We start from the raw sequence: 16,706 nt of genomic DNA on the forward strand, positions 1-16,706 counted from the left end.
TGCGCTAGCTTGACGGTTTTGCTGGTGATTCTCGTCCTAGTAAACCTTTCGAAGCGCTTGCACTGCGCAAGCAGAAACCTCTCGTGTGCTTGGCAGAGGAATTTGCAGATGCATTTGTAAGTGCAAGTTCAGGAATTCATCCCTGCGCTCTGCCTGCAACATCTACGTCTGTGATGGACGCCCCGTTTACACTTCGAGAGCTACAGACAGCACTCAGCAGCCTGCGGCGTCGATGTGCACCAGGTCCTGACGGCATCACCAATCAGATGATGCAGAACCTACCTCTGGAACACCGGAAGATGCTCCTAAGCTATCTCAATCGAGTGTGGGAGACTGGCGACGTTCCTCCTTCATGGAAGGTGGCTTGTGTTGTCCCAATGCTGAAGCCCGGCAAAGAAATGACAGACTTGGCCTCGTATCGTCCTGTATCACTGACGTCATGCGTGGCTAAGCTCATGGAGAAGCTGGCAAGTAAGCGTTTATCGTGGTGGCTCGAAGATAGAAGGGCTCTACCAACATGCATGACTGGATTCCGAACAGGTTTAAGCGCGCAAGATAGCGTCTTGGACTTGATAAGCCATATCGAACATCATAGAGCTTTCGGTCTTTCAACACTAGTTATTTTCCTAGACGTATCAAAGGCTTATGATAGTGTCCTTCAGAGCTCAATACTAAATAGTTTGCAGGCCATGGGCGTACAGGGCTATCTTCTGCGATTCATTCACTCATTTATCAGTGATCTTAAAATTCAAGTGCGGTTAGGAAGTACCACAAGCACCGAAAGGGCGGTATCACGAGGTGTACCTCAGGGAAGTGATCTTTCCCCAACGCTCGTTAACGTTGTAATGGCTGGTCTTCCCGCTCAAGTGCAAAAACATTGCAGGCATGTCCATATGTCGATATACGCGGACGACATTTGCCTTTGGTTAACCGGATATCAACACAAGCGTTTAGCTCTGATAGCTCGACAGGCATTACTTTTAGTTCAAAATTACCTTCAAGGTGTTGGGTTGACTCTCTCGGTGGAAAAATCTGGCTTCATCATGTTTCCAGGTAGAGGAAGAAGGTATGCGCGGCTGAAGATAGACCTTGATCAATCTTGCCTTCGGCAATTGAAACACAAGCTCTTTTTGGGTGTCATTATTGACTACCGTCTACAGTGGCGACGAGCTGTGGACTCGGTTGTGACATCGATATCTTCGCGTCTCAATGTGATCCGTAGAGTTGCAAGTGAGCAATGGGGAAATCACCCTTCCTCAATGATCAGGTTGCACGATGCACTAGTGACGAGTCGGATAATGTATCAGCTCCCTTTAATTTCCCCCTCGATATCACAGCTGGAACGACTTGAGGTTCTGCACAGAAAGGGCCTGAGAAGGGCTCTTGGCGTTCCGCAGACTGCTCCTAACAAAGCAGTACTTTGTGAATCTCTATCGAGGCCTCTTAGCCTAGTCGCTTCACAAAGGTTATTGATGCAAATTGGCCGCCTCAATCAGACGGCAGCCGGCCGAGCCCTTCTACAGCGCCTTCGAAAGAGATCTGAGTCCCGAGCGTACTTGGCACTAAATACTCTTGGTTAACTGGGTCTTGACGCTAGAGGTCGAACTAAGAGGTTGAAACCACCTTGGTCATTCGCGAGCCTCGATTGTTCGTTGACAATTCCACACGTACGCGCTAAGCGGAATTCTCCTCTGGCGGCAACGCGTTCGCTGGTACTGGAACATCTCGAGTCTGAATATGCACGTCATCTTCAAATCTTTACTGATGGCTCTGTGGACAAGGTCAAAGGATCTAGTGCAGCTGCTTTTCACATTCCCTCTTTGAAGTATGATTGGTCTGTTCGCTTCACTGCAGTCGTGTCCTCCACAACGGCCGAAAGCGTTGCCATTGAGGCAGCTCTAAAGAAACTACGGTTTTGTACGCCTCAACCTGTTGTTATTCTTACAGATTCAAAATCTGCCCTTCAAAGGTTAGAGCACGGGTTCCCTACTGATGCCTTATGTCTTAGCTCCCTACGCTCGGTGCACAATCTCCATATCAAAGGCTTCTCCATACGTTTCCAATGGGTGCCCTCGCACACAGGTATCATAGGCAACGAGATGGCGGACAGCCTCGCCCATAGAGCGCTGTCTGGGAATCCATTGAGAAGAGTGCCTCAAGACGACAACAGACTCTTCAGAGAAGCAGTGTTGTGCCACCTCAGTTCTTTGTGGAGCTCACCTCACAAGCCATGTGTGATCAAGGGCCTCAAAAGAAACCAAGCCACCTTACTGCTCCGCATTCGCACGGGCTCTGCTCGAACCCCTGCGTGGATGTATAAGACTGGCCTGGCGTCATCACCATTATGTTCAACGTGTGGTGTGTGCGGTGACATAGAACATTACCTAATGTGCTGTACTGTGTATAACGCGGAAAGGAGGGTGTTATTCGGGTCCCTCAAGAAGACAGGAGTTCCTCACAGCTCTTTTCAAGACATTGTTTTCCCGCGCGGGAACCGGTTGTGTAGGAAGGAGGTCTCTCGCCTTCTTTTAAATTACCTACAGGACACAGATTTGGCCTCCACATGGTGAACTGAGGAGTGACCATTTGTATTTTGTGAGGTCTGTGTCTGATTATGTGATTTACTTATTTTAAGTGTCGCTACGGTGGAGCAATTGCCGGCAGCAACTGCAAGGCTAATCCCACCAGTAACCTACAACAACTCAACTCAACTCAACTCAACCTTTGGCATTTTTAAGCTGCATTCAGCAGCTTTTTGCCTCGAGGACCCCTAACAAATATGATAAAATAAAAACTTTCTGTTTTCTGTATTCTGCCCTGTAGGATCAATTTCTCCGACTATATTCCAGTCTTTTCTTCTGTGATTCGATATTTGCGAAGTGTTCCGTTCCGTTCCTACTTTCAAGCTGGTGGCCGTGAAGTCGTTGGTTGCCGATGTCCAGAATTTCTGCCCAATTTTCTTAACTTGTTTTGAAAGCACCTTAGATTGTCGACGGCAATCGAGATCCTTTAAGTAACATGCAAGCCGAATATTAGCGCGAATGTTCCTTTCCAGTGCTACATTTTAGTCTACAAAAAGGAAAGATCTGCTCAAATGCTTTTAATTCAAGCGAAATATAATATAACGACATGTAAAACAAACTCTTAACGATGGACTTTTCCTGCATATAAAAAAGCATTCAAGTATGTTAATAAAAACGTTTGTAGCGTAAATTACTTTTATATGGCATACGGGTCATTCCGTTTGATATTACAAATAATTTATATTCGGGTAACAATCCGTCTGCATAAAAAAAAGTTGCAGTTTCGCCAGAAAGGCGAAGCATCGATTGGGATAGCAAATTATGAGACAGCCATACGAAGTAAGGATAGTACTTTCATCGGCCGTATCAGCTTGTAAACATTCACTTACCGACTAATCAACAAGCATGTTGTGAGCGCGCAAGGCAAACATGACCACATCACACTGGATGACCGCGCACACTCGCTGTCGAAACGCTGGCGTGAGCAAGCGCGGCAGCAGCAGCGAGCAAAGTGACCTCAGTGCCGTGTATCGCTTCAACGCAAACTCAGCACCGAGAACACACAGCACGCAGAAAGCTACGAGCCGTCGACGCAGCTAGATTCTGCCCCAACGCAGATCGATCTCAAGATCGGCCACGCGACGGCACGTAGCCGCCACATACAGAATTCGCTTTTTTTTTCATATGTATACCTTTACAATAGGAACATCCAAGGCCGAATGGACCCGACTGGAAGATAGTCTCGGCAGCGACCACCACATCCTTCAGCTTGAAATCCTGCACCATAAGAAGCCGAGAAAACCGGAACCCCAAGGTTGACGGACTGGAAGGCCTTCCGAGAACATGACATAGAGGAAAACATCGAAAATAGTGAAGAGTGATGCACCGAAATGGTCAAGACCGCAGAGAAGCACACTAAAGTCATCCAACTCACAATGGACACGCCGGCCGTAGACTACATCCTACATCTTTGGGATGCCAGAAGAGGACTACTGAGGCGGTGAAAAAAGATGAAACTTAACCGCAGACTGCAGAAACGGATCGCTCACATAACAAAGCAAGCAGAAGAATACGGAGATCAACCCATCAGTCAGAACTGGCATAAGATGTGCGACCAACTTCAAGGCACACACTCAGCACGAACAAGACCTGGCATACACTGCGAGCCCTTCTATATACCACCAAAAACAAGACCCAACAAGGACAGGACCTCAAGAAAATCATTCACTCCCATCCATTAACTGAAAAATAAATTCTGGAAGAAATCAAGCCTAAATTTGTCGGAGACAATGCCCCCAAGGTTACTGATCCTCGACCTTACAAAGGCGAACCAAAGCTCACCCTCGACAGCCCTTTCACGCTTCCTGAACTCCACGCCGCCCTTGCCAAATTGACCCGTAACACATTGCCAGTAAATGACAAGGTGACCAACAAGATCCTACGAAACCTCCCAGACAAGGCCCTAAATGGACTCCTCGACTAAATGAATAACTGCTGATAGAAAGGTTAGCTCCCGGCAGAATGGAAGCATGCAGAACTCATTATGATCCCAAAACACAACAAGCCACTACAAATCTGCAACCTACGGGCCATCTCCCTTACTTTCAATAGATGAAGCGCCAAAGTGACTGACACAAGAAGAAATACAGACAGGACAGTCTGTATTCCTTCTTGTGTGCCGTCCCTTTGGCGCTTCATCTATTGAAAGCTATCCACCAACTAGCTCCACAACGTGCTTTACGCCATCTCCTTTACTTCCTGCGCTGGAAAGCTTCTCAAACACATAGTGCACGATCGCCTCACCACATACCTCGAAGACTCAGGACTCATGCCTGACACAATGTTTGGTTTCCGACAGCTCCTCTCAGCACAAGATATACTACTAAATCTCTCGGCAGACCTCTTGGACTACTTAGAACGTCACAAAAACTTCTCTAGTTTGGCAATAGATGTAAAAGGAGCCTTCGATAATGTGAATCATGAAGCAATCCTCCAGAATGTCCAAGACACAAACTGCGGAATCCTGACCTACCAATACGTACACGACTTTCTTAAGGATCGCACGGCTATGGTGGATATCGGCAACATCCGAAGCGAGAAGTTCGAAATGCCCAACAAAGGAACTCCACAAGGGCCAGTCATTTCACCTTTCTGTTCAATCTCGCCATGATTAAGCTCCCACAACAACTCGATGGCGTCGACGGTTTAAGCCATGCAATATACGCCGACGATACAACGTTTTGGACAAAGGCGTCCACAACCGGCCAACTGCAAACTACCCTCCAAGAGGCAATCGATCAGATAGAACAGTAGCTCTCAAGATGTGGTCTCCAGTGCGCCCCTGAAAAATCAGAGCTACTTATACTCAAGGCAAGGACCTGGGGAAGACAACCAGCCTACGTCGCCCCAGATCCCAACGTCAGACTCAATAGAATCGATATCCCTCCAGTTAGCTCCCTCCGCGTCCTTGGCCTCATAATACATAAAGACGGTTCTGGCACAGCCACACTTCCGAAGCTTCAGTAGACCTTTAAAAAAGTAACTCATCTCATTGGGCGTATAACCACCCAAAAACAGGACTTAAAGAGCAAGAAACCGTCCAATTAATTCAAGTACTCCTTATAAGCCGGATCACCTATGGCACCCCGTATCTACTCCTCAAGAAAGGTGAAATTGAAAAACGCAACATCGCTCAGTGGCTAGGGGGTTGGGCTGCTGAGCACGAGGTCGCGGGATCGAATCCCGGCCACCGCGGCCGCATTTCGATGGGGGCGAAAATGCGAAAACGCCCATGTACATAGATTTAGGTGCACGTTAAAGAACCCCAGGTGGTCGAAATTTCCGGAGTCCTCCACTACGGCGTGCCTCATAATCAGAAAGTGGTTTTGTCACGTAAAACCCCATAATTAAATTTTTTAGTTAAGGTAGAATTGAACAGCACTGAGATCACAGAGAGCGTTCATCAGCGCGGCCAGATGACCTCACAACACGAACAAAGTCGCATAACGTCGCCGGTACAAAGATATGACGATAATTGCAGCCGACAACAATCACCTCGGTCGCCGGCTCACAGCATGTTTTTGCTCCTTCCCGGCCGGCGCGGTCTTTCCTCCGCCTCCTCAGCAATCAAAGCGATGCACACTGGAAACGACTTCTTTCTTAGTCTATTCGTTCTTGCCTTATGGCTTTCGCTTTTCTTTCTCCCTCACAGCATCTCCGTGGCCACTCCTTTCAGCTTTTGCTTTGTAACGCTTCGGCGCGCTTTTCGGGCGTCAAATTTGCAAGGCTGCATTTAAACGTTGTGTTTACTCATTGCCCACTTACAGCCCTGACTAGCGGGTCGCTTGTGTTTTGTCACGCATGTTCTCGCTTGAAAGTGCGCTTGTATGTGGTGCTCTCGGCTGAACTGGAAACATACGGCTTATACAGACGACGTTATTCAGAACTCGACTAGGAGTGTACGGCGTGCCTCATGATCAGATCGCAGTTTTGGCACGAGAAAATCCCGTCAAATTTTTTTTATTTTAAGCCCACTGCTTTTTCTCCTGTACATCAGATACTTACTCAAAATCTTCCTTGCTCCCTCATTTAGAACGCAGCTCTCATGTACCCGTTCCTGGGGCGAGCGTTGGCGTTGCCCTCGGCGTAACCGATCGAACGAGCACAGGGAATAATGAATGAGCGAAAGCAGAGCGCTGGGAGCCGTACGCGCATCCGCGGCGCCGCCGGCCGAACGAGAGGAAAAAAAAAACAGACTGCACGCCTTCCACGTTAGCGGCGGCGTCGGCCTAGCAGGGGAATAAAAAAAAGAATAAGTTAGCTCGAATTCTCGCATAGTGTTCGCTGCAGGCGTTTCCCTGTAAACATTACGGTTGCATAAGCTTTGCGGCAACTGCAGCTTATAGCTGTTAAACTTATATAACTCACCAGCTGGCACCAGTTCTGTTGTAGAGTTGGAGCGGAGCGTTCGACAAGTGAATGTTGTTGTGAAGTACCGCAAAAAAATTGTCCATACATAAACTCGATGCATGGCGGACGTTCTTTTTATCTGAACACGTCAAGAATATGTGCGTATAGTATACTATACCACAAAATAGTTCTTTTAACAGCGGAGCTGTTTAAGCTTTCGTTCCGCCGTGGAGCGTTACCAGAAAACTCTGCCCAGCTGTGCGCCGCTTCCCGCTGCCTAGCAACCATCTCCGAGAGCACCGAGCCACGTAACCTTCCTCTCAGCTCACAAGCGTAGGGCGGAGTCGTGACGTCACAGGCGAGTAAAAGCTCGGGCCTTCCCGGCGCACACCTCGCGCCTCCTCTACTCCGTGCGTACATGCTGCTGCCTTTAGAAGACCGAAGAAAGTCCGGACGCCTGAAGAAGAAGCGGCTTACCAGGAAGAGCGCCGTACTGTCAAGCGAGAAGCGATGCTTCACCGCCCAGCTGATCTGGAACACCGCGCCGAAGCTGCGGCTGAGGAGAGGCGACGCCGAGTCGAGGATCCCGAGTTTCAGTCCAGGGAACGGAAGAGTCGGCGCCTCAACGCTCGACGTCACCGAGAAAGCGATCGCGGCCTGCGATTGCTCGAAAACTTTCAGCGTCAAGCCCGCCGAGACACGGGGGTTGCGAACGGCGGATTCCAGTGCGAATTTCTGGGTATAGAGTTTGGGCACAGCTTTCGCGTCTGTAACCTAGAAGGAAGCTCGGCGCGCGGCTCAGCGGGACTACAATCGACGAAGGAGAGCCGATGCTGCCCATCGGGCCGAGGCCGCCGCCGACAAACGCCGTCGCCGAGCCGAGGATTCCGGGTTTCGGGCCAGAGACAATGAACGCTGCCGACTGAATGCTCGGCGCCGCCGGGAATCGGTTCCGGGCCTCCGCGTTACTGAATATTTCCAACGCTGAGCCCGCAAATTCATGGCAAGTGCGAACAGCCGCTTCCAGCGCGAATTCCTCGGCATAGAGTTGGGGCATAGCTGCCGCCTCCGTGACCGACTCTGGTTCGACGTGAATCTCTCCACGATGAGCTCGGTGCTGAACTTTGAACAGAAGAGCTCTGCCTTGCAATTGCTCCGCGAAGCCTTCCCCGGCGCCTCCGACCACGACGACGACTACAACGACGGTCGGACGTCGAGGACGAGGACCGGATCGACGATGATGACGACTGGTACTGAAGCGCTGTACATTATAAATTGTGAAGCACGTACTGTGGCTTGTATGCGTGTAACTTGCCGTGGCTTGTGTGGCTCACCGGCCTCGCAAAAACTTGGCGAAACTTAGCAAATCTTGGCTACACTTTATATATGAGCATAGTTAAGCCATGCAATAACCTCGTAAGACTTAGTGAAACCTAGCAACGCTTGGTATGAGCCTAGCCAAGCCATGCATAACATCGCAAAACTTAGCAAAACCTAGAAACACTTAGTATGAACCTACCCGAGTCATGTATAACCTCCAAAACATAGCAAAACCTAGCAATACTTAGCAAAAGCCGGAACTAACTCTTCTGTGACCCAGCCTTGCACCACGAGTGCAAACTGCCCACATTTTTTTTTCTTGGCTAACTTAATTGTAAAAAATGCAGGGCAGGAAGTTGTCTGGTGTCCTGAACACACTGCTGCCACAGGAAATGGTCTATATAGCTGCGTGCAAATTTCGCATTACGGAGTATCGTAATCGTCGATGAGTCTTTTAATGCAAGGAAGGTAAAAAGGTTTTTATTCACTCGACCTAATATATGTTCCGCGATAAAAGCTACAAACATCCAGTTGAATTGAACCAAAGTGGTTAAAAACGAATAGCACTGAACCCTAATGTGTGCACCACCAACTCGTCCAGGTTGCTACTATTATTGAGCAATGAATGAGATAATTGACGCTGAACCTAATTTCACCTTCCGAAATACTCCTCTTGAGCAAGCAGATTCAGTTTGCTTTTGAGGTGCTGCTTTTAATCAGAATATAGCATGGGCTTATTCCGTTAACATGTGCTCCGAGCTCTCTTTGTTCAGTTACAATATGAAATAAATTGAGCTTTCCGTTACCACCATGGCAGAACAGGTGAATCTACGTATTCAAGTGCAATGATAATTTAATGAATATTTTTAGTCTGGGACATCATGAAACATTCAAACCTCTTTTTCCTTAGGGAGGAAACAGAAAAAGGTCTTCTAAGAGGAATTAGCAATATCTCGCTGCAAACGAGAATACGACGTGGTGACACGTCCCGACTATAGGATGGTGTTGTGAGAGGTTCTTGGAGGAACGTCGGCGGCGGGTGGGTCATTTTCTCCCAGAAGTAGCGGCGTCGCAGTGCGTCGAGCCTTCACTTACAATCTGCTAACAAACACTCCGCATCTTCCCGATTCCAGGGATATCTTTTGGTGTGGTGCCTTCAGTTTGGGCGCGTCATTACAGTCGTTTGGTAAAATACCATCATGTGGGGTTGAGCACTGCGTGAACATACCGCCACTGCCATACAAATATCTGTTACGTGACCCAACTGCAACCACTTGTGATACTGCAGAAATATCTTGATTTATTTGCGCACCAAAATCACGCAGCATAAGTAATCCCGAGCGTATAAGGTCTAATTACTTTTAAAATGTTGTGAGACTAACACGAAAACATTCGAATCGCAAAGGGCAAGGGAAGATTCTGCAGTGCCTGCTTAAGTGAAATAATCCATTCCACATTGTAGGAGAATTGCCCTACGGTCCTCGATTCCCATGGTAGCTAAACGATTAATTGCAGCTCCAAATTGTACTCCAGTAACCTTCGTGTGAAACTCTGCGAGGCACGCAACTTTTGGGATTGGTGGGCGGCGATAGCCTCGGAACGCTGTTGCACTGTTCTGAACTCCCGTGGCGTTGACGAGTAAGGTTTAGCTATACTGGACGCATGCTGAATACACCACTGGCTTTCTATTTTCTTGCCTTTTCCTAACTCTTACTGCATTCACAGTGGATTTGCTGGAGTGTGGATTACTCCTCTGAAGTCTCTCACATTGGCGTACAGAGGTCACATTATTTTTAAATGAACTCTACGAGTAATTTATGCATTAGCTCAATTACTTTTTTTACGCCATTCATTGTCCGTTAGAAAGGGAGAACACGGTACTCGATCTCACATCAAACTCACCTTAGGTATCTTTCTTTCCCTGAAGCATGCAACCAAGAAAAACGTTATGCACCCGGAAAAATAGCACACGGCATGGTAGAACGGGTGGTAGTAGTAGCGGTAAGCAGTCCTCAATAATGTTCTGCAAGAAGAGAGAGGAACAATGAAGAAAATATCAGAAAAAGTTATTTTCAGCATTGAATGACGTATTCGAATAAATGAGCTGCATATGCCAGGTGTTTCAACGAATGCTTTAACAATTTTTGGCTCATTGATTAATTATTATTATCACCACTTTATCTAGCTTCCGAGTACTCCATAGAGAGCAAAGGGAAGAGCCAATGTATGCATACGCGAATTTTAAGAAGAACTCGCGGACGGTAGTGATGGGGGCAGGGAGGTGGTTGAAGTCATCGGCATTTCTTATTATAAACAACTCAGGGTTAATGACGGCGTACCCAGAAGACACAAAGACCATTGGTTGATGATCACAACAGAGATGACCCGAACGATTTATGCATGACCATGTCATCTTTGCGGTTCGGGGCCGGTATTATAAAGCTTCTCCTACGTGAGGGCCACCCATGATCGGCAATCACCGCAGCGGTCGCTTATTTCTCATGCCTATCGCTCTTATGCGTAGCGGGTGTTCGAACTCTGGCCATTCTGGAAATACTTTTAAGTGGCAGAAGATTTATGCACATGAAGCCTGCATAGAACAAATTATTCTGCGAAATAGACACGACCGTACTATCGGCATTAAGCCAGACATCAGATGGCGCTGTAAATATTAATTGTTTTTTTTTTTTTCGACGGCGCAGTATTCGTGCTGGCGCACTTCAGGAATTTAGATAATATTTTATGTTTTTAATGAAGCTCACTACATAAGTTTAAATGATTTGCCCTAGGAAATATGTGGCACATGCGGAAATTAAGACTCTCATTGCTTAAGAGTTAATGCGCGTTGTTTGTAATTCTTACAGCAACACCACTCTTTACATGTCTGTTCTGAGATTTACGGTGAAATGGGGGCATTTTACTTAAATTACCAGACGTGGTCGTTTAAGCACCCGATATAGTGCTTTGCCTATTCGCCGTGGTTGCTTAGTGGCTATGGTGTTGGGCTGTTAATAATAGGTCGCGGGATCGAATCCCGGCCACCGCTGCTGCATTTCCATGGGGGCGCAATCCTGAAACACTGCTGTAGTTAGATTTAGGTGCACGTTAAAGAACCCCAGGTGGACCGGAGTCCCGCACTACGGCATTCCTCAATATCACATCGTGGTTTTGGCACGTAAAACCACCATAATTTTGAACAGTGTTTTCGCCTAAGTTTACATAAAGCGCCAGGTCAAGAAGACAACGGTTCTATAGGATCGTTGAACGACCCACACCTCGGATCATGTTATCTACGATCAGACGGACTGTAAGAAATCAAAGGTGTCAAGGTCTCGATATTGTTATAAGCAAGGAGGAAAAGAGATAAGAAGAAGGCAGGGAGGTTAACCAGAATCATGTCCGGTTGGCTACCCTACACCGGGGGAAAGGGATAGGTTAATTTAATGCGAAGGGCATCCTTTGTGTACTTCACGCAGTTTTCGAGGGCAACCTGTCAGCTATGTGTCTAACCGATTACCCGTCAACATGTGTGGCGGGTAGTTCATGTAAGAATGGGTAGCACACGGGGCTGTTGTGTTGAGGCAACAGGGTTCGAAACCAACCGGCGGACCAACTTTGATCACTGAGTATGTGGCACTCTGTAACTATATGTCGCTCTTCAATGACTCTGTTTGACGACGACATGGGTTACTGGGGATGCGGCACCGAATTTGCGGCACTGGACATTTTACCCACTCTTAAATGAACCTTGTTGACTTCGTCTTGCAGGACTGGCTTAACTAAGCTCTTTGATGCCAACTTCGGTCGTTGGGTGCATTGCAGTTGGTGTGTGAAGCTCTCCAATGAAACTCTATGAGGCCTGATTTGGTAACTAGGTATGTGCCACTTGGCATTTGTCGCTCTGCAATGAGAAATTATTTTTTAAATGTCTCTAAAGCTCGGCGGAATTGAATCCGCGCCATGCGTCGTCCTTATACATTAACGTCGCTAGATTGCGCAGCGTGTCCAGTAGGAAGTGTGAATGGGGAGCCCAACTGCATACATGTGTTGGCGTTGGCAATACGGCGTGTCGCTATACATTGCTCTAGTGCTAATCGCATTCACGTCGACTTTCATTGTAAGAAGGTTTGTGCCGTAATGTTTCATACTGAGGATTAAACGCAAGACGGAATGCTTCAGTCTTTTTCTCTCACGAGCAAAAGAAAATTTTTATGTCATCACACTCCACGTAACAATACAGTGTGTGAAAATGGCTGAAGATCAGGAATTAAAAAAAAAAAAAAACTTAGTAGCAGCCGGTTTTAGCAAAATATTTCATACATTATTTCATGGCACTTCTAAATACGAGTATATTGAGAATAGCACGATAAATAGTTTGTACTTTTACCTCATTTCAGAAGTATAAGCGCCCTATGCTCTATTGGATACAGAATAGAACAATAAGATAGTATAATTTTTACATGCTTTTGTATTATGTTAGCAGACGTCGTCAGCATTATGCCGCACCGTGCAGTGTGTATAAAAATAAAACCAGTCAATCGATATTTACTACGTTTTCGTTAACTGCACCTCAGGCTTTCGCGTACCTTTTTTTTTTTCTACATGCGTTGGTGCGAAGTGTTTCCCCAGTTATTGGCTGCATAGAACTTTTACTCACAGTGAGATAATTAAGAGTAATTGAACAAAGAATATATCGATTGCTGTCCTGACGGTGACTCGTCAACGCCAGGACAGCAGTCGGCTCCAGTCTGAGACCGAATCGTCGACTCCAGTTTGAGAGCCTGCTCGCTGGAACAAGGTCCATCACTTCACGCCTCTGTCTTCCAGTGTATCACCTGTACAGTGTTTAGACTCACACTGACATAGTTGCATGCATGCGAACTCGCTACCGCATATCGTAACTCAAACCTAAACAAGTGCTGTTTCTAATAACAAAGCGGCGTGCCTTTGGCACTTCAGTCAGAAGACTAAAATTTACGTTCTCGATGAATCCCTGATAAGAATCACCTTAATTGCCTTCGTCTACGCTTCACATGAGGCACGTGCCCTTCACCTTGGGCATGTTTTATATTCAACTGCGATTGTAGATGCAATCGCCATGAGGTGTGTGGCTTACGCCTTCGTTTCCATTTTTGTTACTAATAAGTGCAAAACGCTCAAGAGTGACCAAAAAATGTGAGTGAGGCATCGGCAGTAGATGTTCAAAACGGAATGAAAGAAGGAATTCAAAAACGCTGCATTACCGAGCTAAAGTGCCCAGGGGGGTCAAAATATATTCCGGCCCCCTCCAAGATTCCCTGACAACCTACTGCGCAGTTCTTTTTTTGGCGGCTTGCACGAACATTTAATAACGATAATAATAACGAATTTAATAACGCGTTCTTGTGCTGACTAGGCATTGTCTGTGGAACATTTAAGAACGCGTTCCTATATTCGTTACAGTTTTCGTTAATAAATGTGCGTACAAGCCCCACCTGGACCTCTTAGCCCACAAATTAAACACTATCTGGGGTTAAAGCGAAATGAAAACAGAAAATGTGTTGTACTCACGATAGCGACTCTGTCACCACGACTATGAAAGGCGTCATGTCGTTACCGGCCACTTGCCACGTTGCAATCGAACACCCTACCAGCGATAGCAGTGCAAATATAGCGACAGCAATCTTAGGGCGACTGTAAGAAAAAAAAAAAGAAAGAAAACATGAAGTACTTAACTGCTGCTTCGCCGAATACGTAAACAGGTAGGCTAAAAGTAATACCTGAAAAATAATCGAACTTGCCGCCTTTGCAACAAACGTATCTTACGGGTTAATTGGCTCTGAAATTAAATATCGCGTGTCCGACAAGGGGCAGTAAGAAACATTAACGTTCCGCTTATTCATCGATGCCTATTCATCGATGATCTATGAAACCCTTCGGATGTCCAGTTGCCAGGCGCTCACATTACCATTCAAAGTTAAGTTGCCAGCGACTCCTCACATAGAGTGTGCATTACGTAGCACGAAATGTGAGTGCTTGTGATGCAGCCTGTCGTTTCTGTGGCTGCTGGCGCTTTCCTGTTTCCCCAATAGGGAAAAAGAAATGCTGATGCAAAGAGTGTGTGCATTATTTTATGTGACGCCTTGTGCGTCGCGATTATCTGAGGCAAGCATATAATACATTGCGCATGACTGATCCTTCAAGATGTATCTAGTCATTGCGTAGTTGCTCGCGCCATTGCTGCGTCAGATTAAGGGCATGTGCAGATTTAATCACACCGCGTGACAGAGGCGAATGATAAGGCGATGGTGGAAGTTGCTGGTTGTTACTGCGTACAATATCCAGTATTATCTGTTGAATAAACTGAGATTTAAATCGAGATGTGAGCTTTATAAATTGTAAGTTCTTGAAATAGGGCCTTAGTGACGGTCCCTCTCCAGTTCTGGTTAAATCTCGTCACCTCCCCACGGGAATTGCAGGGATTCAAAACCATAACTAGTTGAAAAACGTCTTAACTTTCTAACATTGTATGCATAAGACTCATGTCTGTATCAGCCTGTTTTTAAGGCGAAATGCCATAGATGGCTTATGGGTCGAGAAATACGACAACGGTCCGTCATTATGGCACTAAAATTGAAGCGCACGCGCTAGTAAGCCATCAATTTCTTTACAAATAAAAGAGCTCGATTATCTCTGTTCGCATTGAATGAACACCCTTCTAAATAATCAGTGCGGCCACGAAAGTGTCTGCGTGTATTTTTCCCGGTTTTGTTCGTATTTGCCGAGCAATGTACACATGTCTTATGACGTTTTGGGGACGCTTGCGAGAGCGGGAAATAAATCAATGGCTGAAATTTAGCCCTGTGTGTTTGTCTAATTTGCTTTTTCGTCTCTCTCTCACGCTGCCTGCGCTACAAGAATGTAGAAGGCAACATATATACAAGCCTCATGTAGCTACACTCGTTGATTGAAGTGCTAAAACAAAACAAAAAAGATCATTCAGTGAATCTGCGTAAGTGTCTTAATGGTCTTCACAGACTTGCATTGACGTTCTAACCTACCATTAAGCACGCAGGACCATTGGCTATGTCTAGGTGACCGAAAAAAAGAATAAGAGAAAACAAGTAATAGGAAGTAACAACCCATTCGAATTCGAATGTCAAAGTAAATTAATGAATGCCTCATAAGCCCGCTGGCTCTTGCTTTCCTCTTTAGCGCATGCTAAAGTGATTGTAATCTATTTCGTATTAATCATGCAGTGCTTACTTATTTTTATTTTTAATACCAACTATCTGTGTAAATAAGACTTACTTTTGTTCCTGCTTTTTTTTAATAAATTGTTCCCCTGTCGCTTCTACTTCTTATCTCTATAATTGCTGTTTTTCTGATTATGTATCTTTAGTCAGCCCTCCCCTTTTGACGTTGTATGAAGTTCATATAGAAATAACTAAATAAATCAATAAACTGCAACAACTTCCACTTTGACTAAATTGGTTATGGTGTGTGTACTACTGAAGAAAACGTGGCAAAGCTATAGGGCTGGTAGGTGTCGCTCTTTCTTAGTATCAAACTTTAAATAGCACCCTAAGAGACGAAGCGTGCATCTGTTGTTGAGCTGATGCGAAAGAAATTCCAGCTCATCGCCTCCGAAATTTCCAGCGCCTTATCTCGCAGCTGATTTTAAGGAGCCTCGCTGCTTATTAACGTTCTGGGTGGCGCATCATTTCTGGCGAGCAGTAATGGCGGCGTTTTTGGCAGTTTAGGTATAAGAAACGTGCATTTTTGCGTGTTTTTTGTGACACATGCCCTCGTATCTCAAACGTAGCGTTTTGCTCGGAGGCGCCCTGTATATTTATACCACCTCAAATGATAGCCTTTTGGCCCGGTCGCTCTATTCGTGCTGCAACATATGGAAAAAAAATAAGAAAAGAAAGCTCGAACTTGAACGCTAGACGCAACTTTATTGACCACCAATTCGTCTTGGGCACAACTTGTACGCAAATGAGCAAGCAAGAACGCTATCACGACAGAACGCTGGCCAAAGAAAAATTGATGCACTGCGCAGCAAAATTACTCACTTCTTCAGCAGCAGAAGTATCGGCAGGCTCAGGAGGAAGAATTGGAAGTCTACGGATAGGTACCACAAGTGGGGAAACATTCGCTGCAATAGAAAAGCAACGAACTGGCAACATTTTCCTGCGGTTGTCGCGTGTCTACTCTTCAACACATTCTATAGGCAGTATGTTTGGAGCATTGAGTGCGATGCAAGGCTTTTAAAAGTGCTCTAAGTTCACATTGTAACCTTGATAGGCGTTGCTGCATGCTCTGCTATATATGCGACGGAACGATCGGGCACATGCTGTATACCTGTCTTCGGTAAGAAGTGCGCAAGGTATCTCTGCAGAATCCTCAAAACAGGTTGGATTTTAGCCAATTTTATAATATTCTCTCACCATGACAACGTCCGTCTGTGGC

This window comes from Dermacentor andersoni, chromosome 1, assembly GCF_023375885.2.
Source record: "Dermacentor andersoni chromosome 1, qqDerAnde1_hic_scaffold, whole genome shotgun sequence".
Lineage (NCBI taxonomy): Eukaryota > Metazoa > Arthropoda > Arachnida > Ixodida > Ixodidae > Dermacentor > Dermacentor andersoni.